The sequence below is a fragment of the Hippopotamus amphibius genome, chromosome 2, assembly GCF_030028045.1.
Source record: "Hippopotamus amphibius kiboko isolate mHipAmp2 chromosome 2, mHipAmp2.hap2, whole genome shotgun sequence".
Taxonomy (NCBI): Eukaryota; Metazoa; Chordata; class Mammalia; order Artiodactyla; family Hippopotamidae; genus Hippopotamus; species Hippopotamus amphibius.
The window spans coordinates 80,934,400-80,960,222 of NC_080187.1; positions in this window are offsets into that span (position 1 = coordinate 80,934,400).

A 25,823-nucleotide genomic window follows, 5' to 3' on the forward strand; every position below is an offset into this window, starting at 1 on the left:
TCCAGCAATTCCATTTCTGGTTATATATTCATAAAAATGGAAACAAGATCTTGAAGAGATATTTTTACATTCATATTCATTGAAACATTTGCAATTAATACAGTCACTGAGCAACTTAAACGTCCACTGAGATGAATGGATAAAGAAAATGTAGGATATACATACAATTGAATATTATTCATCCTTAAATGATGGATATACTGTTATATGCTACAATTTGGATTAAACTTGAGGACATTATGCTAAGTGAAGTGTCAGTCACAAAAAGAGAAATAATGCATGATTCCATTCATATGAATTATCTGAAGTAGTCAAATTCTTAGAAACAGAAAGTAGAATGGTAGTTGCCAGTGGCTAAGGGAATGTGAAAGAGGGGAGTTGTTTAATGAGTACAGAGTTTCAGTTTTGCAAGATGAAAATGTTCTAGAGATCTATAAAATAAGGTGTATATACTTTACTGTACTGTACATTTAAAAATGGTAAGGATGGTAAATTTAATGTTACGTGTTTTTTTTTAATAAAAAATAGAAAGGAAAATTCTTACATCATCAGATGGATTTATTTGAGGAAAATGAAGGAAATAAACATTAACCTCTAAAAAGTAGACTATTGTTTCCAACAGAGAAAAGAGTGAACCTTCTATTGATACACTTATATTCTCTAATTAAAGAAATAATGGAAAATAACAAATGTTATATAAAACAATGAGTGACTTAGGACTTCATAGAAAGCCAAATGAAAGGTTATACAATTTAAAAATACTAAATTAAATATTGAACATGTTATTATAAGTCTGTGTGTACTGAATAATTAAGGTGATATTGGAGTTTTATAACTGGAGAAATTTGAATACAATATTTTTTATGGTACTCTAAATTCCTATGTTAGTAAAGAGATTCATAGCAATTATTTAGAAAATACAAGCTTTTCCTTTTTGATGATTTTTCACTTAGTTTAGCTCACAATGAATATTTGAAAGCTCTAAAGAAATTGAATTATTCATTTTCTCCTAAAATGCTGTGAGAATACAGAGAGAATTTAAATAAGTGATTTAAAAATGAATATGAAAAAATTAATAGATTTAAATTCATAGCATACAATTATAGAATGGCATATGTGAATTTTAAGTAATAAGGTACACATTCATTAAAATTATTTGACTCCAGTAATATTCAATTAATGAGTCTTTAATACTCCATTTCATCAGGACTAGTAAGATAGGAAGAGATAAGGAATAAAGGATAAATTCTACCATTTTAATCCTTATTTCATTTGACTTCTGTTTTTCTTCTGTCAATATTTTATCCTTTTAATCAATAGAAATATGAGTTTTATAATGAGTGCCATTATAAATTAAAATGTAAGGTGCATATTTTTACTTTGGAATAAAAACTAAAGTTGCTCTGATATTAAAACATTTCAAAGTTAATTTTTATACATAGTGAAAAGAGATGATTAAGCACTATATTTTCCCAAACTGTTAAATGTACTTAATTGGATATAGTGTATAATAATAGTTGAACGTATCTATCTTTTGACATTAAGAGATCTTAATTTATGATAGTTGTTTACATTTTGCCTCTCTTTCGTGGAGAGAGATTAAAGAAACATATTGTAGCTTAAATCCCTGTCTTTCTTTACAGAATTAAACTTTTTGTGATTTTTTAAAAAAGATTTATACCACAGGTAAATGTGGCTGGGTCGTGTTTTTTATTTTAATGGAGAATTGGGTCTACTTGCTACCCATGAAGTCATATTCTCTCTAAGGTAAATCTGCTTTTGTTATTTTCTGTGGCCCTGTCAGAAGGGGTGGATACATACAGAGGTCAGCCTCCTTCTTCACACTTTATCAATTCCTCTGTCCCCATTTCCTTCATTTAAGGGAACAGGAGTTCATATTTTGGGTGACATTTCCCCTTTTATCATGGGAATGACAAGTAGTTGAAGAATTCTCAGTCCTAGAAGTTAAGATCTACGGTGTTTGTAAGATAAAATGATAGTAATAGTTATGATTAAATATTTCAGGGCTATCTGGTCAAATTAATGGTAATTATAGATACTGGACTACAAACAAGGCCAGAAGAGAAAACTGTACATTTAACTTCATTAATAATTACTAAAACTTCTTAAATTTATATAATGTGTTCATTACAATAATAATTATGCACTCAACTAAATATATCACATAAACTTTGCATTTAAAAATTACACATAGTATATAAATTCTGTAACACTAGTGTCAATTTTCAGATTTTTTTTCAGCTCCTGTGGAATGGTTATTTATTATTAGCGGTACTATTAGAAGCAATATTGTTGTCATAATTATCATCTGCTATTATTAACATCCGTCTCCACTCTGAGCTCTGGCTTTGTCCCTTGTGTACCTCCTTAAATAGGTTCTAAACACTAGACTAGGGGACTTCCCTGGTGGTCCAGTGGCTAAGACTCTGCCTTCTAATGCAGGGGGTGTGGGTCTGACCCCTGTTCAGGGAGCTAAGATCTCACATGCCTTGTGGCCAAAAAACCAAAACATAAAACAAAAGCAATATTGTAACAAACTCAATAAAGACTTTAAAAATGTTACACATCAAAAAAATCTTTAAAAAAGTACTAGACTGAAATGACTCTTGGACCATTTATGATGGTTCTTTAGTGCTGGCATCTCACATTCCTTTTTTAACTTTTTTGTTCAGCATCTGCTTATATTTCTTCAGGTAAATTCTTGACCATGTGACTGGTCTTTGCACCTATCACTTTGTTTCTTGGTACATGCATCCTTTGGTTTTTGTTTGTTAACAAACTTTTTGATCTGCTGCTTTAATCTAGGCTTGTTTTTGATATATTCCTTGATTCTGCCTTCCCTACCTGCTTCTGATTCAAAGATTTTTTTTTTTCCAAAAATCAAATCTTCCTTCATTCCTCAGGGATTTCTCAGTTCTTCTTTTCGCAGAAGCTTACTCTGCAGTCATCACTGATAAAATGAACTACATTGATTAAGTGCCTACTGTGTGCCCAGGAGTGAGATTCATGATATATACATACAAATGAGAAATTTACAGAATTTTGCTGCCACCCTCAGCATGACAGACTCCCTGATTCTAATGAGCTATGTGTTTGGTAACAGATTTCATCATTTCACTAGTTGCCAAGCATCTTATGCTTCTACCTACCAACAAATCAGTTTTTCTTTACTATATGCTAGCAATAATTGTCTTCAGTGTCAATCACTCTATCCTGAATCACTAACTACATGGTATTGTTATCACTATAATTATTGCTATTATTGCTATTGTATGTCATTTCTGAATGCAGAGGGGAATTCCGAAGAAGGAATATTTTGAAAAGAATGGTACTGACACTTTCACTAAAAGGAAATGAATTATGCTAAATGTGAGTCAGAAATTTTGAGTCACAAAAAAAGGAACAAATTGTGTGTGCGCCTTGGTAGAATTTTTCTTGCTAGTAATTATAGTATCATTCCTTTCCTGAGCTGCCTCAGAATCAACAAGATGAACCTGTTAGAACCCCTTGGGTACACAGTCCTCTCCCTGTTGCTGGCCAGGTGAATTGAAGAGATCAGGGTAAGTAGCAGTCAGTTCTGCACAAATCAGACCCTAGACCCTTAAATTTTCAGAGTCCGCTCAGAGCTAAAATAGCTGAAAAGAACTCATTTCAGGTTGTAGTATTTTGCCATTTGACAAGATGCACACTCTCTTAAGAACATGATTTTCAATTAAGACCTTCGTACTTGATGATATGAAGATGACAGCAAGAGGGAGAGAGGGAGAGAGGGAGAGAGAGCAAGCATATTAACTTCTAGGTGTTTTTAGGAACATTTATGGCTCACCCGGTACTAATTATAATATGATTTCAAATGTGTTAAGTTAACATTTCATGAAGTCCTTTTCATATGCCAGCCTTAGCAGGTCTTATTTTTGCTTCCTGCATATTTTCAGGCACTGAGATAAGCAGTTCATATTGCTTCTTTTCCTTTTATAACTTTTTAAATATGTGTGCACTCAAACATTATTTCTTAACTGGATCCGTATTGCTCCCCTTCCCTCCTTAATCTCAGATATTTTAATTGTACCATTTCCAATATATTCATAATACAAATAGCATATGAAATGTGTCAGTCTTCACATTGAATTTATAAATGTCTGGTCACAGTCAAATAATTTCACACATTGCCCAGCATAAACGTCAATTTAAAATATGAAGCTCATAAATAAAATGAAAACTGTTACCCAGTGGATCTAAAAACAGTTGTTATGTCAGAGTTAATCTTTGCATCAGCTTATGGTCTTCCTACACACTGCTTTAAATGTGAGCCACTAAATACCAAGGGTCCTGCATAATAAATCTTACTATGTTAACTCATTTGCAAATTTAAATTGGGAAAACATCATCATTTACCTGAATGGAATTTAACCTGTAGAAAAGAAGATAACTGTATATTTGGAAAGGATGAAAAACAACATGAGATGATGCATTTTCATTGAAAAATAAGTAAGGCTGTCATGAGGTCTTCTACAGTGCTCCACGAAAATCGTGGAAGCATAACCACAGCCTAGTGACTCTTATCAAGGATTGGGAAGCAGATCTGGTAGGTCCTAGACTTTGAACCAAACCATTGACACCTGACCCTCACTGTACAAATTATGTAAAACACAAGTGGAAAACAGGACTATACCAATAGATATTTAATTTATAAAGGGATCTGCAGGGTAGGTACATATTTCCAAGGGGAAAGCCCTATTTTACATTCTCCCAAGGAAAAGTAGTTATAAATATTCTTTATTGCCACTATGGAGTTTGCATTCCCTATGCAGGAACAAATGGGGTAATTTTTAAACATGCTCATGGGGAGCTGCTTATGTGACAACCCTGAGTGGCCTTATATAATGAATGTCTGTATAATTATTTTTACTGAAAATCTTTTTTATTGGTCTCTTTTGTTTACTTATATAATAAGAGCTACATTTTATAAATTATATCAAGTGAACTTTCTACCTGGGGTTGCTCCAATGAAGTTTGCAGAAGGTCTATATTTCTACGTTTGGAAGGGCATGGGTGTCTCTCTTAGCTTTTCAAATGATTATTGCTTGATTAGTTGTAACAATTTCTGTTTTGAAAATTTTCAAAGCCACTTTGATTTTTAGCAGCTATGAAAATGCTTTGTTGTCGTCGTAGTTCTAGTGGTGGTGGTATTTCTTTTCTCCTATTTAGATACTTAAATTATTTTCTTGAATTGTAGAATTTCACCAAATTTTCTTCTAAAGGTTATCAATGATTAATTTTGCCTAGAACATTAAAATCCCTCTCCAAAATATCCAATTATGGTTCTTTTTATAAATTCTGATTACTTCTGTGCCTCAATATCCTCATCTGAGAATGACATAGCCCATACTTCATGGGGTTTTTGTGTGTGTGTGTGAATTAATACATGTAAAGAATTTAGAATTGTAAGTAATTTAACTATTGTTTTAAAACTGTTTCTTATGACTTTTCTTTTAGGAACTTACTCTAAATGCATAGTTAATATTAATGTTCTCTCTTAAGTGTTTGTCATTTTCTGTCATTTATTGAGATTTCTATGCACTAGATATTTAGGCAGTTTGCATAATTTTTTACCTGTATTTTCTCAATGGTCATATCAAATAGGTATAATTTCCATTTTACTGAGAAGGAAATTTTAAGTCATGGAGAAATTAAATAAATTGCACGAGGTGAAATAGTAAGTGTCAGAGCTGCAACTGAAACCAAGGTCTAGCTGATCTCAGAGCTTGGGTTCTAGATTCTAAGTGTGTATTTTATCATCACTTTGTCCTTCTTTAGTCAGTGTGTGTGTGTGTGTGTGTGTGTGTGTATTATTTGTTTCACTGACCTAGATTTCTTCAGGATTGGTTTTACTATACAACGTTTCTACTGATGAGCATATTTTTTCCCTAAGTAAAAAACCTCTGTTTTTATTTCATTGAAACAATGTTTTTTTTTCCTTTCCCAGGAAATAGATGGTGGCTATTTTCTAAAATCTTGCTTTCCACAATTATTACTAAAAAGATGCCACGTATTTCTCTGCTGTCTTTGCATTTTTATATGGTTGAACTTGTTCATGATTGGTACTAGATTTTGTTTCCTCTGTTCACTCAAGCTTCCTTGGAAAATAGGCTCTGAGGGACATGGCTCTGCAATCCTGTTTATGATGATACTTCATGACGGTACAAGCTCTCAGTGCTAAAGTTGGGTGAAAGGGTTAGGGCTACTGGAGGTATTTTTGAAAGTACAATTTAAATTTAATTCTGTTGTTGGTGGGAAAGGTTGAAGATAGGGGGGAAGTCACAATGAATTAGCCTCCAAATAATGACCTAAAGCTCAAACCCAGTCAACCAGGCAAGGATCATCAACAGCATTTTGCCTGGACTTAGGTCTGAGGAGTATGACAAGTGATCCAGAGAATTTAGTACCTTGGATTTCAGACATTTGATTTCCAAGAGAATTTTCTTCTAAGATTTCAGATTATGAGAGCAGAATGGTCTTCTAGAATCACTGGTTGAATTCATATGGACTGTGTGAATAATACTTGATTGATTCTATGTCATCAATTCTAAAAATGGTAGGGATTCTTAAACAATGATTCTCAAATTTTCGCCCTTAATACCCTGGCTTCAGAATCATCTGAGGAGATTCTTCTACTGAATCAGAATTTCTTGGGTTGAGCTAAAAAATCTTTTGAAGTTACCCCAAGTAATTCTATGGCACACTGAAGTCTGAGAAAGAAAAATATTCTTTAAGAACATAGAGTATACTCAGCATCCATAGCATTAACTAGATTTCAATACTGTTTACCAAACTTTTTTTTTTCTCTTGAGATGGGAGAAAAATATGTGTGTGTATTTATTCTCCTTATTGTATTTCAAAGTGCTGTTTTGTTCACTATAACTCAACGTGTTTGCCTGTAAACAAAATAGTTAATAATTATCATGTTTTTTTGCTTTTGTTTTAAAAAACTTGGGTGACTGTTGATTTTCTTCTCTCCTTCCTCTGACTTTACAGTAGAACTTTCCAACACAAATTGCACCCAGACTATCCCAGGTTTGAAAACTGTGAAAATTCTATAGCGTGGATAGCTGGAATGAGGAAGAGAAAGAGAAGTATGAGAGGAAAACACTGAACTACAGGCATTGTTGACATAAAGAGGGAGAAGAAAGATTATTTAGAAATGAATAAAAAATTGTGCCCCTGGTTCATGAATAGGAAATCAGGAAGTTCTCTACATGGTTTGTGATAAATACAGTATGACCCTTGTTTCATTCAGAGATCTTATCTGTGACCACAAGACCCTCTCTAACTTACAAAAACATAAAATGAATTTATTAGAGGGTTTTAAATATTTCACAGCTTTTCTCTGGGAACTTGGCACTAGAGAATCACCACTCAAGTTTATACAACCAAGAAGAGTACACATATTACACTGCCTGATGACTTTCAGATACAATGGCACTGGCACTGAGTATTGGCACTGCATCTTATGTAGTGGACGTTGAGCACAAAAACCCTAAATATGGCATAATTTATAGCACAATATCTGCCGTTGCTGTTTTTGAAAGCTTAAGTTTATTGCCCATACCCTGCCTCCCATCTAACACAATGAATTTTTCACATTGATGTCTTTCACATCAATGTTTATGTTGGGTGTATCTGACTGACAAAATGTAGGTCACATGCTATGCCCCAAAAGTAAGAATGGCTGAGACAAAGAGTTACCTAGCTCCTACATTGGGAAGGTAGAACTTATAATATGGGAAAATTACCACAATGTGAAAAGCCTCTTAAAAAAACATGGGGCAAATGTCCATTAGAATCTTATCATCATGATACCACTTTGTCTACAAGTGTTTTCTTGAAGGAATTCCCATTTGTTTTCTCAAATCAATGCATGTTATGCCAGTGTCTTTCTGCTAATTTATCAGTTTGGTAATTCTTGTATAACACTGCATGCCTCTGTCCTCTCACAAAATCCTGTGTTCCTCAATTGTTTTCTTTTAGAAGTTGTTTGAGATCTATTTATTGGAATCAGATATAATTATACTGTTCTAAAATGCTCAACTCCCAGTTTACTTCACTAATTTATATAATTACAAGAAATAGAACAGATCAGTTTCTTTCAGTGTTTCTGTAATTGTGTTTTCCTTCCTTCCTTCTTTCTTTCCTTCCATCCCCTCCCCCCCTTCTCTCCTTGCTTCTTTGTCACAATAGCTTTGGGGTTTATCACATAACTATAACATTAGGGGGATAAACCAAATATTTATGAATCTCACTAAACAAAAGAGGTGATACAGTCCTTGGAATTAGTCGTATTTCTTTTACCCTCTTGAATATATATGGTAAAATGAGATAATTTGACATATCTGAACACTGAAACAAAGCTCTATGGTTATTATCAAATAATAGCTTAAAAATCCTGATGTTTCAATTTTATTCAGAGGTTAGGAGCTGTAACAAATGACTGAAATGCTTCCAAGTGGGGTTCAGAGCATTATCTTCATGGAGCATGGCAAGATGTCTCATTTTTATAAGAAGGAAGATCTAGTCACTGGGTAAAAGAAGGTATTTATTTACATTTGTGAAGCTTTGAATAATGCACCATGTTTACAAAGGTTTGATATTTGAAACAAATCACAAATAACAGAATTGCTACTCTAAACATTTTATATTTTAGAAACAAATAAGTATACTAAAGTCAAGAAGTAAAATATCAAAATTAATTGCTCAAAGGATTGGATGAAAAGGCATGTACTTTTTTTCACGGAGTTGCTGGATCAATGATTGGTCCATTTTCCTCTGGTTTATAGAATTTAAAAAGGAGAGCAGAATGATAGTTATTAATCTCACTGAAAGTGAGTAGTTCAAAGATTATGAAAGGGTGGAAGGGACATCAATTTTAAAAGAAGACTATTAAAGGTATTTTTCCTAGAGTCAAACAAAGTCAGATCATGTCACAAGATCTTAAAAATACTGATCAATGGAAAATCAAGCTGAAGTCTTCTTGATATGGAAAAAAAGTTAATGTTGAGAACTGAGACTTAAAACATGGTTAGGGTGCTTGACTCTCAATAGATACCCATTAAAGGAACACTATTATCTTAAAGCATAATTTTTATCTATTGAAATTACTTATTCTAGAACATAAGGCACAGACACTACCTGTCTCTTTTGTGTATATTTATTCCTTTGTCATGGTTCAATGATATGCTTATGATCAAGGGAAAAAGATACTGATTTATGGAAAATGAGAAATATTCCACAAATATAATTATATTTTCTTAAGTAATCAGAATTTTCTGTTTCCTACTCTATAAAATTATTAAAATTGTGTGAGATATTTTAATAGCCGCTAACTTTTAAAAAATAATTCATTTCAATAACAGCTAAGAAATCAATGCAAATGTAGGGTATCTGATTTAACACGTGTGTGTACATTTCTTAAGATTTCCATATTTTGTTTGTGTTCATTAAAAGAAGTCTCTGAACATCAACCTCAAAATACTTTTAATTTTTTTTACTACAATGTCAACCATGTTAAAAGATTATGTCAACTTATATTAACTTAGGATACACTGGAAGGTTATATCCTGCTTTCAGAAGCATTTACTCATTGGTCCTTCATGTAGTTAAAAGAAGACACAGACTAATCTGGTGAGCAGTCACTTCAGATATCTGATTATCTTCAAGCTACCAAAAAGTCATAGGGGAGGCAGGTAATATGGCACCTGAAGAAACACTATCCGCTAACATCTCCTAATATCATCCTATTTTAACATATTTCTTAGTTCTATTAACTTAGAGAGTAGAAAGGGAATGAGCATGACCTTTATTGGTGCTGTTTTTCTTTTCTTTCTTTTCTTGTAGAGGGTAATCCACACTTTGTCAGAAAGAAATGTTAAATATTATTTTGATATTGCAATCATTGTTTGTTGTTCTGTAAATACTTCTCCATATTACTCAATTCTACAGTCCTTTGGCTATTGAAATTTGACCAACACCCACCTGTGTTCTACATGGGCCTTCTTTTCCTGGATCCTCTTCAGGAAAATTGAAAAACATTCTAGGACACTGAAAGTGGAGGTTCTGACTAGCTCTGTTTATCAACAAGGAATCATTTAAAACATTAGAATAGCTTAGTATAGACAAAACGTTACTAAACCTTACCTCATACTGGAGCAGAAAATATTTCAGACTCCAATTCTTCAGTGAGTAATTGTGACTACTTCTTCTCTAATTTCCTCCAAATCCTCAGAGGCATAGCTGTGTTCTATTTGCTAATTGTTAAAAAATATAAAGTGAAACAAATTGACTATATATGCTGTAGCTGAACTCTAAATTATGTTATTTTTGAAAGGCGTATCCTGTTTATATCTCCACTAAAACTGGAATCATTAGGAATGAGAAATTTCTCATCTCCGGTCACGGTGTCAGGTGTTCTAGGTTCTGTTAATCACAAGCTTTAAGATGTTGAACATTCTACTTGGGACTTCAAAATCTAATCTGTCAAAAAAGGATTAATTTGGACCCTTAGATCTCTAAGTTTCTTTCTTGATTAAACACTCTCTGTTTGTTTCAAAAGAACTATTAATTCACAGAATATTTTCTGAGCATCTGCTATACATCAAGTACTCTTCTAGAGTCTAGGGATACAACAGTGAATAAAAGAGATACTTCTATTTTAAAGAAGCATAAACTGTAGTTGGGAAAAACGATTTAGTTTTTATACTTATCAATAATATTCATTTTAAAAAACATTGTATTAAGTTCTATATGTGCAAATGAAAGTTATTTTCCATTTTTATTTGCAAAGTATCTTCAATTTTTATCATCATAACTATGATAATGAAAATGTGAGATATAGCAATATGTCTCAAAACCTCACATAGTCTGTATCCTCTTCTTCTCCCTGCCCTACATATCAAATTGATACGTGCTTCTAAATTACGTCATCCTAACACTGAAGTGTTTCTTTATCCTGAAACTGGTTACAGCACTTCAATTTTGTGCCATCACTGTTTATGACTTCAAACCTTCTTTTTTGTTCTTGATATTTTTGACCTCTACTAATCTAACAGCATCCCAATTGGTCTCCTTGGCAGTTCATTGCACATACCATAACCTGAAGAACATTTGTAATGCTTAACCCTAATTATGTTGTTTTCTAATGTAGAAAGCATTAAGCTTTCTTAATTCCCTTCAAGATATAGTTCAAAATTCTTAGCTTGGTGAAGAAAATTCATCCTGCCTGGAAGTCATTGTGCTATCAGCATTTCACATTATCTCTGTTGGAAGGCTGGAGTTTGGCTTCACGAATAAAAGAAAGAATAAAATGGTATATTTACTTTCTGAATCATATGTAGGAACTAGTGTAGAAGTGTTATTTCTTTTGGGGAATATTCTAGGGATGTGTTTCTAAAATTTTTGTTGTCATAATCCCTTTAGATTTTTTAAAAGTTATTGAGAGCTTTGGATTATTTTGGTTATATCAATCAGTATTTAAAGTATTAGAAATTAAAACCTAGATATATTTAAAATATTGTTATTAATTCATTTAGAAATAACAATAATAAATCCATTACATATTAATGTAAATAACATTTTTAATTAAATTAACTATATTTTTCCAAACAAGAAAGTAAAAAGAAGACTGAAATTGATTTACATTTTTTTTCAGAGCTTTAAAATGTCTGACTTAATAAATTACAGCTAAATTGTCATGTCTGTTTCTACATTCAATCTGTTGTGATATGTTGTTTTGGTGGAAGATTATTAAGAAAATCTGGTCTCAATGGATATATAGTTGGAAAAGGTAGGAGTATCCTGAGCTTTATCAGATAATTAAGACTATTCCTTTTTAATCCTGCATTAAAACTCAATTATTATGTTCTTATAGGTTAATGATAACATGGAATCTGAAACCATACCAATAAACTTTTTGTGTAACAAGAGTCTCATAGCAAAGAATGCTAATATTACTATGAAAATAATTTTTACCTGATGAACTGCCTGAAAGAGACTTGATAACCACTATATAGGAAATAAATAAACTGATGTATTCATTAGGTTGATTGAGATTATGGTTTTCAATTTCAGAAAAAGTCCTAGTTCCTCCACTTATATGCTACATGATCTAGAGTGGCTTATGATACCTCTCTAGGCAAGACTTCCTCCCTCTAAAATAGGGATGATAATAATGATATTAATTTTAAAATATTTTATGGTATTTAAAATATGAGATCATGCATATAAAACGTGTGGCACAGTGGTTGGTCTACTGTAAATTCTCAGTAAATTGAATCTGTTATTGTTTTAATGAATTCATAATATGTGACAGAATTAAAAAATCAGTAAATTATCAAAAATTGAACAAGAATATAAGTTAAACAATCTTATGTATATGATCTATATTTTTGAAGAAATTTTTATCCTTCTTTGGCTAAGAACTCTGAGCTCCAGGAGCATCTTTAGGATAAATAAAGCTTCTAGAACATCCATATGGCCCAGAGTAGGATTGAATTATCACAATAAAAAAGGCTCAGTGAAACAAAAGTCTTAGGATGTCTGCAAAGAAGATTTTGCCTGAAGTAGTAACAAAAAAAGCAAAATATGTTTATGCAGTTATAAGAGGAACTAACCAAGAGAATGAAAAAAAAAAAAACATTCAACTGAACCAATCACAATGGAACTGAGTTGGACAGTGTTTGCCTTGTTTGAGAAAAACATTTTTCTATCCTTTCATTACCACATGCAGTGTATAGTCCCATGTGATTAACAAAATCATCTTGAAACACTGGCATGCCTTGGCCACAGATGAAAAATTAAATGGCAAATTAAAATTCCCGCCCCTAATCTCGTTTAAGAGAGAATGTTGTTGCACTTGGATTTGGGTCTGTCTAATCAGGCGGCACATTTCCTATCACGTCTAACACCTGGCTGACTTCCGTGTGCCAACTGTGTCCAGTGCAATGATATGTCTGGAAGTAATTATTTCTATTACCCACATAAGGGCACGGGATATGAGATTCATCCCATGCTTACCTTTTACACAGACTTCATTTTTCATTTTAAATGTCTGTGTGAGTTGGCCCATGCAGACTCAACCTGAGTCCTAAAAGAGAAATTTTCCCCCAAATTGCAATTGCAATGAGAAGTATCAGATAAGGAAAGTACCCTTATCAGTTAATCTTTCCTACAAAGCATATATACACATATAATTTTGATATTGACATTTTTTCTAAGTGAACGGAGATCATGAACAGCTATATTCATGCTATAATAGTTTGCAGTATTCTTGTTTGAAATGACATTGTACTTAGGATTTTAAAATGTCCTGAAGCCACCCTTGACATTGGTCTATGCTTATTATTAGATTTGATCTAATTTTGGTATATATGCGAATTCTCTCTTTCTCTAGTGTATACATTAAAGTAAGATAATAGATAAATAGATATAGATATAATATTTTTAATCTACTTGTACAAACTTAAATCCTCCACATTGACATTATGATGTTCGAATACTTTTCCTTTTGCTAAACCTTTATGCTACAGACATTGATTAAATCATCTCCTCTTTCAGGACCCTTGGGTATTTAGATTATGATATCTTTGGAGTCTTGTTCTGGCATTCAATCAATGCATGCAAGAGAATATGTTGTATCATATTTAGCAGACTAAGCTCTCTGAGGAAAGGATTAGTGAATAGTTACTGAGTACATTTTAAAAGCAGATTTTCTCTATAATATCTATGTATATTCTTGGAACATATAACCGGATATGTTTAAAATACAGATGCAAAAAGGAGAGATGTCCTAAATAAAGTGTATTCATCTGATCTGCATATTTTGAAAGACCCGATTCTTCCCTGCTTTCACATTTTATTTTTATATTTCAATTGGAGCTTTAATTTAAAAGTGAGATGGATAATCAATACAAAGATCAATTCAGCATGAAATCTATGCATCAGATCACTAAGGTTTTCTAGGGGAAATGCCATAAAAACTAGTTCAGTATCTCCAATTAACATAATGTATTAAAATATATTTTAATAATATATAAGGAAGTATACATACATGATATAGAAGGAAAAAATCAGAGGAAGAACAACACAATCTTATGTGAAACTAAAAAGTGATAATTTTGCATAGTAATATTAAATCATATGTATGCTGATAAATTGGAATTCCTGTAAAGAAAATACCAGTCCCTTGCAGTCTCCAACCGTATCCCCTTTCTCATCTGGTGTTCTCTGAACCCTTCAGTTACAGAGCCACTCATCCAAAAACACTCTCACCTTGATTCATTTTTAAAGAGGGAAAGTGGCCTTCTGTTTGAGGCAGACATATAATAGGGGCATTCTGTTGTTAACCACATAGGGGGAGGCCATTTTGACATTAGCTACTATCTTATCTGACCATTAGAATTCTTAAGTTCACTGACAGAAGAAGGAATTCCATAACAACAAATGGCATCTGCTGACTTTCATCTCAGGAATCATATCAGGAGATCTGAGTAGTGAGATTGCATTTCACTTTGAAGTAGATGCCCCTTCTTTTCATATATTGCACAGAAAAAATATATAAATATGAAATTTAATTTTTCTGTTTGTAAAATCATGGCATAGAAGGAGAATTTGCTTACCAATATTCTAATATTGTTGAACTTGCATTGAACAAAATACAAGTTCGATATATCAAAAATTTTGTGATAGCTACAGAGATGGAAACTAACTAGTGGTTTCCAGAGGTTAAAATAGTATATGGTGGGAGGAAAGTGGATGTGGTTATTAAGGGGCAATAAGAGGGACTTGTAGTGTTGGAAGTATTATCCTTTATCCTGATTGGGGTGGTAGATACACTAACTTACACATGTAATAAAATTGGATAGCTAAACCTACACACACACGTAAGAATACAAATGAGTACAAGTGAAACTGAGGCAATCAGAACAAAATCAGTGCATAGTATCAATGTCAATACCCTGGAAGAGAAAGTGTACTGTAGTTTTGCAATGTTATTATTGAAGGACACCATGGAAAGAGTAACAGGACATCTGTGCATTATTTATTACAACTACAACTACAATATCTCAAAATTAAAGTTTTTAAAAAGCATATGAGTGTTCTGGGTTCTGGTCCAGGATGTGAGGAGGTTGGAAGACTTCACTTTCATATTCACAATCAGAAAAAAGTTGAGTAAACTAAATATCAACCCTTCTTCTTAGATCCTTTAGAGAATAGAGATTACATGGCAAACTACCATTCTCCCAAATCGGAGAGACAGAGAGGCAGAGAGAATCACAGCTTACCAGTTTAGAAGTCCAGTGGCAGAAACCATGGCTGAAACCAGTACAGGGTTAAGAAAACTTTAACTGCAATTGATGAATTGTTAGAGGCTCTACGTGGACAAGATTGAAAGTTAAAATTTCAGAGGGGACCCAGACATAGAGGGCCCCCACACTTTCCTATAGTGTACTTCAGGAGCCCTACTAGGTTTTCACAATGAACATCAATGAAAAATGCCCTTATATTTCCAGCTGGGGGAGGACAAAAGTAGCCATTTTGATATATATCCAGGGCATTATGTCCTCCTTAACAAGGCCTGCCAACAAGGGAAACTATTTACTAAAGACTAACTGATGGGGATCTTACCAGAACATAACCAGGCTATGTGAATGGATGAAATACACAATTATAGCATTCTCTGGTCTTTCATATGGGGAAGGGAAATACCCAACTCCAGTTGCTTCTGGCCCTCTTTTCTCACCTGTGACAGAAAATAAGATAAAACAAGGCTGAGAAGCGCTTAGGAAAGTCACAGTCCAAGGACACAGACTCATAAGACTATAGAACACTTCTCCTCCTCATATACCTTGGATATTAACAGGAGAATACAAATGAACACTGAACATCTGAGACATCATTCAAGATATCTCTAGGGAAATACAAAGACAAAAGGGGATACAAAAACAAGGACACCAGAGGTGCCTCTGACACTATAGCTACAATAAACAGAGAACACAACTTAATTCCTAGTCAGATAAACACAAAACCTCACAATAATGACCTCTAAACCTCAGTTCCTTTTAACTGATACATCATATCTGGCTTTCTACAAAAATTACAAGGCATATTAAGAGACAAAAGATATAGCGTGAAGAGACAAACTAATCATCAGAATCAGATTCAGGTAAGAAAGATGCTTTGGAATTATCAGACTGGGAATTTTAAATGAGTATGATTAACAGGGAAAGGGCTCTAATAGTAGACACATGAAGGAACATATGGGTAATGTAAATTGAGAGATGAACACTATAAGAAAGAATCAAAAGGAAATGGTGGAAATAGAAAACACCTTAATAGAGATTTGATGGCCTCATCAATAGACTGGGCATGACTGAGAAAAGAATCATTGGGCTGGAAGAAACATCAACAGAAAATTCTATAACTGACGTGAAAATAAAAAAGGATGATAAAATGGACAAAATACCCCCAAATCATGGGACAACTACAAAATGTACAATATATGTTAATAGGAATACCAGAAGTAGAAGAAAGAGTGAAAGGAATGAAGGAAATGTTTGGAGTAATAATGGCACTACATTTCCCAAAATTAATGACAGACACCAAAGATCCAGGAAGCTCAGTAAACACAAAGCAGGATAAATACCAAAAAACTCTATCCTTAGGCATACTATATTTAAACTTCAGAAAATCAAAGACTAAAAAAATTTTGAAAGAAGCTAGAGTGGAAAAAACATATGTAATATAGAGGGGTAAGGATAAGAATTACATTGTACTTCTCTTCAGAAACCGTGTAAGCAAGAAGGGAGTAGAGTGAAATATTTGAAGTGTTGAAAGGAAAAACTACTGACCTAGAAATCTGTATCCAGTGAAATTACCCTTCAAAAGTAAAAGAGCAATAAAGACTTTCTCAGACTAACAAAAATTTAGGAAATTTATCACCAGTAAACCTACCTTAAAAGAAATGTTAAAGAGGTTCTTCACAGAGAAGGAAAGTGATACGTCAGAAACTCAAATCTACACGAAGAAAGGAAGAGCATTAGAAAAGAAGTACATAAAGGTAAAACAGAACCTTTTATTTTTCTTATTCTTAATTTATCTTGCAAATAACCATTTATTCAAAATAGCAATAGCAACAATATTTCAGTGATTATAACTCATGAATAATTGTGACTGACAGTAATGCTCTAAGAAGGGAAGGAATTAGTAATTATTTTATACTTGTAGTGCAAAAAGTGGTATAATGCTATTTGAAAGTGGGTTTGGACTAGTTGTTAATGTATATTACAAACTTTAGGGAAACCATTAAAACAAATAAAAAAGGATTATGATATGCTAAGAGAGGAGAGAAAATGAAATCATATAAAATGCATAAGTATAGCCCTGATGAACACAGATGAAAAAAATCCTAAAGAAAATATTTGCAATAAAATTCAACAATACATTAAAAAGATCATACAACATGAGCAAGTGGGATTTACTCCAGGGATGAAAGGATGGTTCAATATCCACAAATCAATCAAAGTGGTACACCACATGAAAAGTCCATTTTAAAAATGTATACTTAAAAAGGAAGAGGCAGCAAAGAATGGAAAACACACAAAGAAAAGAAACAGAAATCAATGACAATGAATAGAAAACAGTAACAATTATGACAGTGACAAATAAAGTATGATGTTAATCTTACCATACCAGTAATCACTTTAAATGTAAATGGTTTAAATACACCAATTAAAAGACAGAGGTTGTCAGAGTGGATTAACAAAGAAGAACCAACCATATTTGTCTACAAGAAACTTAAAAAATAAAGACACACATAGCAAAGGGATGGATAAAGATAGACCATGCTGATATTAATCGAAAGAAACCTAGAGTAGCTGTATTAATTTCAAGAGAAGCAGAATTCAGAGCAGGGAAATCTATCAGAGATAAAGAGGGACATTACATAAAGGGGTCAATTCTTCAAAAAACATAATAATCCTTGAGGTGTATGCATCTAACAAGAAACTGTCCAAATATATGATGCAAAAACAGAACTGCAAGGAGAAATGGACAAATTCATTACTATGGTTGGAGACTTTAATACCACTCTATCAGTAACTGACAGGTCTAGCAGGCAGAATATCACTAAGAACATAGTTGAACTTAACAGTACCATTGATCTACTTGGTCTAATTGACATTTATAGAATATTTCATCTAAAAACTAGCAAATTACACATTCTTTTCAAGCTCACATGGAGTATTTATTGAGAGAGAATGCATCGTAAATCATAAAGCACAACATAAGAAGGCCTTTAACAACTTAGCACATTTAATAGACTAAAAATCACACAAATTATGTTCTCAGATAACAATGGATTTAAATAGAAATCAATACCAGAAAAAAAGAGCTAACAACAAAATAACTGGGTTTAAGCAACACTTCTAAATAATACAGGGACAAAGAATAAATCTCAAGAGAAATTTTAAAATATTTAAATAATTTAAAAGACAACTTATCAAAATTTGTGGGATGTAGACAAAGTAATGTTTAGAGGGAAATTTGTAGTACTGAATGCATATATTAGAAAAGAAGAAAGATCTGAAAATCAATAATCTAACTTCCAGCTAGGAAACTAGAAAAATAAGAGCAAATTAAATCCAATGTAAGCAGATAAAAAGAAATGATAAAAATTAAAACATAAAGTAATGAAATTGAAACTAGAAGATCAACAGAGAAAATAAATACAGCTAAAAGTTGGTTGTCTGAAAATATTTACATTAAATTAAAAACCTTAAAATTATAAACCATGTTATTAAAAAAACAAAAAAAGGCACAATTCACCAATATCAGAAATAAATGAGTGGTCATAGCCAATGATTTCATGAATATTAAAAGGGTAAAAAGCAATTTGATGAACAACTCTGTGTCCACAAATTTGATAACCTAAATGAAAGACACACCAAAAACTCATACAAAGATAAGTAACCTGAACAGTTCTATACCTTTTAAAGAAATTGAATCAATTATTAACAGCCTTCCAAACCCACCAAAGTATCAGCCCCAAATGGGCTTACTGGTGAATTCTACCAAACATTTAAGGAAGAAATTGTATCAATTCTCTAAAATTTCTTTTGGAAAACAGAATCAGAAGGAAAACTTCCTAACTCATTCTGAGGCCAACATTACTCTGATATCAACACAAGAAAAAGACATTACAAGAAAAAAATATTACAGACCAATAACTCTCATAAATGTAGATGCAAAAATCCTTAAAATGTTTACAAATTAAATCCAGTAATGTGTAAAAATAATTATACATCAAAATCTAGTGGGGTTTTTCCCACATATGCAAGCCTGATTCGACATTTAAAAATAAATTCATGTAATCCAACAAGTAAACAGGCAAAAGAAGGAAAAGTACCTGATCACATCAATAGATGCAGAAAAAGCATTTGACAAAATCCAATACCCATTCACGATAAAAACTATCAGTAACCTAAGAATAGAGGGGAACTTCTTCAACTTGAAGAATATCTATAAAATATTTAAAGCTAGCATTTTACTTAACAGTAAAAACTAAATGCTTTTCTGCTAAGATCAAGAATAAGACAAGTATAATCCCCTACAACACTGCATTTCAGCAGCAGAAGTCCTAGATAACACAATAAGACAAGAAAAGGAAATAAATGGAACACAGTTTGGGAAGTAAGCAATAAAATTGTTTTTATTTACAGATGATATAATTTCTCCATAGAAGATCCCAAAGAATCAACATTCAAAAAACTTTCTGAAACTAACAAGTGATTATAGCAAGTTTGCCGGGTACAAGATTAATTTACAGAAGACAACTGCTTTCTTATATACCAGCAATAAACAATTAGAATTTGAAACTAAAAACAGTACCATTTAAATTAGCTTCAAAATATGAAATACTTAGGTATTAATCTAAGCAAATATTTAGAAATTCTATATGAGGAAAACCATGAAATTTTGATAAAAGAAATTAAAAAAGCTAAATAAATAGATATTCTGTATAGATAGGTAGGAAGACTCAATATTGCCAAGGTATAAGTTCTTCCCAAGTTTATCTATAGTTTCACTGCATTCTTAATCAAAGTTCCAATAAGATTTTTTAATGGATATCAACAGTTTCTGAAGTTCATTTGGAAAGGCAAACAACTCAGAACAGCCAGCATGATATTGAAGGGCAAAAACAAATTCAGAATATTGACAACCAAATTCAAGACCTACATACAGCAACAGTAAACAAGTGAGTATAGCACTGATGAAAGAATAGACAAATAGATCAATGGAACAGAATAGAAAGCCCAGAAATAGACCCACCCAAATATAGTTAACTGATCATTAGCAAAGGAGCAAAGGCAATTTGATGGAGAAGGATAGTCTTTTCAACAAATGGCGCTGAAACAACTAGGCATCCATCTTAAAAAAAAAAAAAATCTAACATAAGATTTTACACACTTCACAAAAGTTAACTAAAAATGGATCATAGACCTAAATGTGCAACACAAAACTATAAAACTCTTAGAAGACAACATACAAGAAATCTAGGTGACTGTGAGTTAATGAATTTTTAGATTAAAACACCAAAAGCCTTATTTATGAAAGAAAAGAATTGATAAATTGGACTTCATAAATATTGAAAATTTTTACTCTGTGAAACAGAATGAAAGCACAATGTATAGACTGGGAGAAAATCTTTGCCAAATACATAAAGGACTGGTATCCAAAATATACAAAGAATTCTTAAACTCAGCAGCAATAAAACAAACAATCTAATTAATAAATGGACAAAAGACCTGAATGGATAATTCATCAAAAAATATACAAATGGTAAATAAGCATATGAAACGGTGCCCGATATCACATGCCATTGAACTGCAAATTAAAACACCAAAGATATACCACTATACACCTATTAGATTGGCTAAAACACTGACAACAGTAAATGCTGGTAAGGATTTGGAGCAACAGGAACTTGTATTCATTGCTAGTGGGAAGAGCCACTTTGGATGGCAGCTTGGCAGCTAAACATACTCTTCCCATATGATCCAGGAAATATGCTCCTTGGTATTTACCCAAATGAGTTGAAAGTATATGTTCACACAAGAAGCTGCACATGAATGTTTATAGTAGCTTTATTCAGAATTGCCAAAACTTGGAAGTAACCAAGATATCCTTCAATGCATGACTGGTTAGACAAACAATGGTACATTCATACAGTGGAATATTATTTGGTGATAAAAAGAAGAAATGAGCTATTAAGCTATGAAAAACATGCAGGAACCTAAAATGCATATCTCTAAGTGAAAGAAGCCATTCTGAAAAGGCTATATACCATATATTCCAACTGTATGATATGCTAAAAAATGCAAAACTATGGAGACAGTGAAAAGTCAGTGGTTATTTGTGGTCTGGGTGGAGGGAGGGATGAATAAAAGGAGCACAGGGGATTTTCAGGACAGTGAAATTACTCTAGATGGTACTGTAATGGTGAATGCATGTCACTGAACATTTGTCAAAACTCATAGAATCTGCAGCACAAAGTAAATTCAAATCTAAACTACAGACTTTAGTTAATAATAATGTATAAATATTGCCTCATCAATTGTAACAAAATGTACCACACTAATGCAAGATGTTAATAATAGGGGAAACTGCCTCTGTGTGGGGGGTGGGGAGGGTTTGGAGGTATCTGTGAATTCACTCTACCTTCTGATCAATTTTCTTATAAACCTAAAATGGCTTTAAAAATATAATGCTACTTATAAAAGTGTAGTAGCTTAAATGTCACATTAATTAAGAAGTCAAAGGATTATATCCCAACAAATACTTAATTATACATTCCAGAGCTCTTAATAACAGAATATGAGATCCTGAGGAAAATAATATTTTTTCATATAACATCTTTACATAAACAGAGTAAGCTTAACTGTAAATCAAACTACTGCCAAAAAAGTAAAGGCTTGATATTTACTAGTGTGAATACAGAAGAAAAGGGCACAGCTTTTCAAAATACACATCATAATATTTTTAAATTATTACTGTTCTTTTGGTGAACATTTTCTCAGAAGACATGTTTAGTTTGATAATTTTAAAAAATTGGGAAAATGGAATTAAAAACATCACATACAGTGTATAGAAAAGGATTTAGAAACACATTTTGTCTCATAAAGTAAAATAGACATTTATACCTCTAAAACTTTCACGCAAATGTAGGGCTCTATTTTAAAGAAGCATCAGGTAAAGGCTATAGATTCAAGTATAACACATTTTCCCACAAATTACTGAGTTTCTTTTCTACCTGTTAAGGGCCAAGAGAGATGCCATTTACTGAGAACTTAATTTATGCCAGTCTCTAATGCTAAGTAATTTAATATGATTATTTTATTTCATTATCACAAAAATGCTGAAATATGAGTTTAGTTGTTTCCTTTAAGGAGATGAAAAAATTCAATAAATTTGTGGGTCTGAGATTTGAATTTAATTTATTTGACTTTAAGAGGTTGTATTAATCATTATTCTCTGCCTCTTCGGTATTTTATTTGTTTAACTAATAATGACTGACCTTAGATGATTTATGTATAAGAAATTACATTTTTGGAACTTGCCATGGATTAATTTTTTTTTGTACAAACTTAAAAGTCAGTGAAGCTACAAATCCAAATCAGGTTAAAAGATTCTAGAAACAACCGCTATTTTAAAATAAAAATAAGACTTACAAGAAACTTGGTTTTCATATCATTAATCTCATGAAAGAGATAAAATGGGGTGTGTAATTTGACCATACACAAAAATCAACTGCAGGTGGATTAAGGAGTTGAATGTTACATTTTTTAAATATGTCAACTTTCAGAGGAATATAAAGCAAACATATCTACTTTTTGTACTTAGGGTAGTAGTGTAGTTAGCTATTGTTATACAATAAACTAAAATGTAGTGGTTTAAAACAGCAATTTATTACTATTTCTCACAGCTGGGTAGTTCTCACTTGCAGTCTCTCATGTTATAGTGGATGGGCATGTAGAGAATAGGCTGAAGTTTTCTGAAAGCTTGGCTTGGCTGGATACCTAGGATGACTCACTGATCTGGACAGCAGCTGCTCTGACTTTGTAAGGAAGCTCAGTAGAAGCAGAGTGCCTACAGGTGGCCTTTCCTTATGGTTTAGGCTTCCCAGAGCCTAGTGGCTGGGATCTGAAAGTACATATCCCAAGTGGGAACATTCAAGAGACTCATTCCGTGTCTTAGCCAGAGAAATCCCAGATTGTCAGTTCTGCTTAGAAAGCCACTAATGCCAGCCTAGATTAAAGGGCAGGGGAATTATATTTCACCTCTTGATAGGAAAAAAATGAGATCACACTACAAGAGAGTATGTGGAATGAGACTTCTTGGTGTGCTAATCTTTGGAAAATGAAGTATGCCAAAGATAGAGAAGTACTTAGGTAAAATAAATGTACTAACCAAAAAATAATACATACAACCACATTAAAATGAAAATTTTATATTCATTATGGTACAATCAGTTTGGAAAATAATTTGTTATTATCTTGAAAATTTGAACTTTCCAACATACTTACCCTACAACTCAGCAATTCTTTTCTTAGGTATATACCTTCAAAAGATACCTGCACATTAATAAGTAGGCTATGTGTCCAAGAATGTAAATAGGATCCTTGTTCATAAGAGCAAAAACCTTGGAAAAACTAAATGCCAGCTATTAAAAATGGATAAGTAATTTGTGATATATTTATTCATAAGTTGATAAAATGCTATAGTAGTGGAATTGAGGAATATTCACATTATTATGGCACTGAAAAAAGTGAAGTTAGTCCCAGAAGATTACATAGTATAATCTCAATTTTATGAAGTCTAAAAACAAGCAAAAGTAAGGAACATATTGCTAAAAACTTGAACAATAATATTTTAATGTAAAAATTTTTAAATAGAAATCATTGTAAAAAAAGTCAATGATAAATAAAATATCAAAAATTTAAATACAAACAAAAGCAGCTTATGCAGAAGCATGTCTAGCCATGTTGAAGGTTGGGGCAAAGAAAAATCTTTAAATTGGTAAGTTAGATCCTAAATTGGTAATCCTACCCCCCACCCCCTTTCAAACACAATTCAATAGTATCAAGCAAATTTTAAACTGTGCATTAACTTTTGACACAGCAAACTTGCTCTAGGAATCTCTTATAAAGAAACGTTTGCATATGCACACAATGGTAGATGAACACTGACATTCTTTGCAGTAAGTATTCTTCAGTATGGAAGAAAATAAATTATGATACATAAAAACAATAAATTATGATATATAAAAGAATATCCAAAGATTATTATTAAATAATAAAGTCCAAGATATGAATTACATTGTCCTGTGCCTATTTTTATTTATGCGTATACAGAAAAATTAACTAGGAAAGTCTACTTCAAAGTTTTAACAGCTGTTATCTTTGGGGAAAAGATGGACAGAGAGTGGGAAAGAGGTTTATTCCCATTTTCCTCAGATGACTTAAATGTTAGAACTTTTTACAAGGGGAATATATTACTTGATAATTAAAAAGAATAGCCCTAAATTAGCATTATTAGAAATAATGTAATAGAAATTGCAAAAATGATTGCAATTAGGGATACTGAATTAGAAATAGTTTTTCTTTTGCTGATTACTCAAGATCAAATGACATTTCATGAAAACCGTATTATTTACTACATCCATGTTTTACCAGGTTCAGTTCTATAGTAGAAAAGTTCAAGATGGCTTTTGGCTAGTTGAAGCTTCTAAAAAGTGAACCAAAACTATTCTTGAGTGTTTGGATATATTTAATAACTTTGACAGAGGTCTAAATTCTGGCCCAGGAGGTGAGTCCCTTCACTTTCCATCAGTATTTGCACATCTATATTGTTAATGAGATTAAACAAAGCATGAGAATCCTCCACTTTTCTTATTAAAAAAAAATCAAGCTTTTAGGACATTATCACTTTTCCGCTCAATTATTTCAGCCAAGGAAGTCAGAGTCCTAAATCTGAGGAGGGAAAAATCCCAATAACTTGAAGTATTTCCATAATACTGTTTACTTTACATGAATACATTTATAATTTCATGTATTCCTTTAGGCTAATAATAATAACAATAATCTCATAAATTCATACTCCAGTTAAATTCTAGAAGTTGCATTGATACACTTTTAATAAGATAGAGGAAAATATACGTAAAAATATAAGAGAAAATAACATGAGAATCTCATAATAAGACAGAAATCATATTATTCACTCAAATTTCTTTCAGGAAAGGAGTATATTTAAGCAAGTGTTGCAGAAAAGGGATCCCAGTCTAAATGTGTGGTAGAAAGTGGGACTCCAGTTGTTTTACATATATGCAGAACCTTAAGGATATGTTTATCTCTAAAGTAAGTTAGGGAGAAAAACAGTAGGAGGGGAAATGGAGATTGAATTAGTGAGATAAGAAAGACTATAAGCTATATGATACAATCATATTCAAAGTCACTTTTCCCAGGGGCGTACAAATATTCAATAAAATTATCAAATTAATTTCTTTGAGGGAATTTTGGTGATAGGGCTAAAATTTGCACCCAGGTTGACTTGGGGTAGAAGAGAGGCAGCAAATGCATATTGATGTAAGAGCACCAAGAAAGAAAGATATAAGTGATATAAGATATAATTTCATAGAATTACAGAATTTACAAGATTGTGTTATGTCAGTTCACATCAAGTTAAACTAGCTCCTCAAA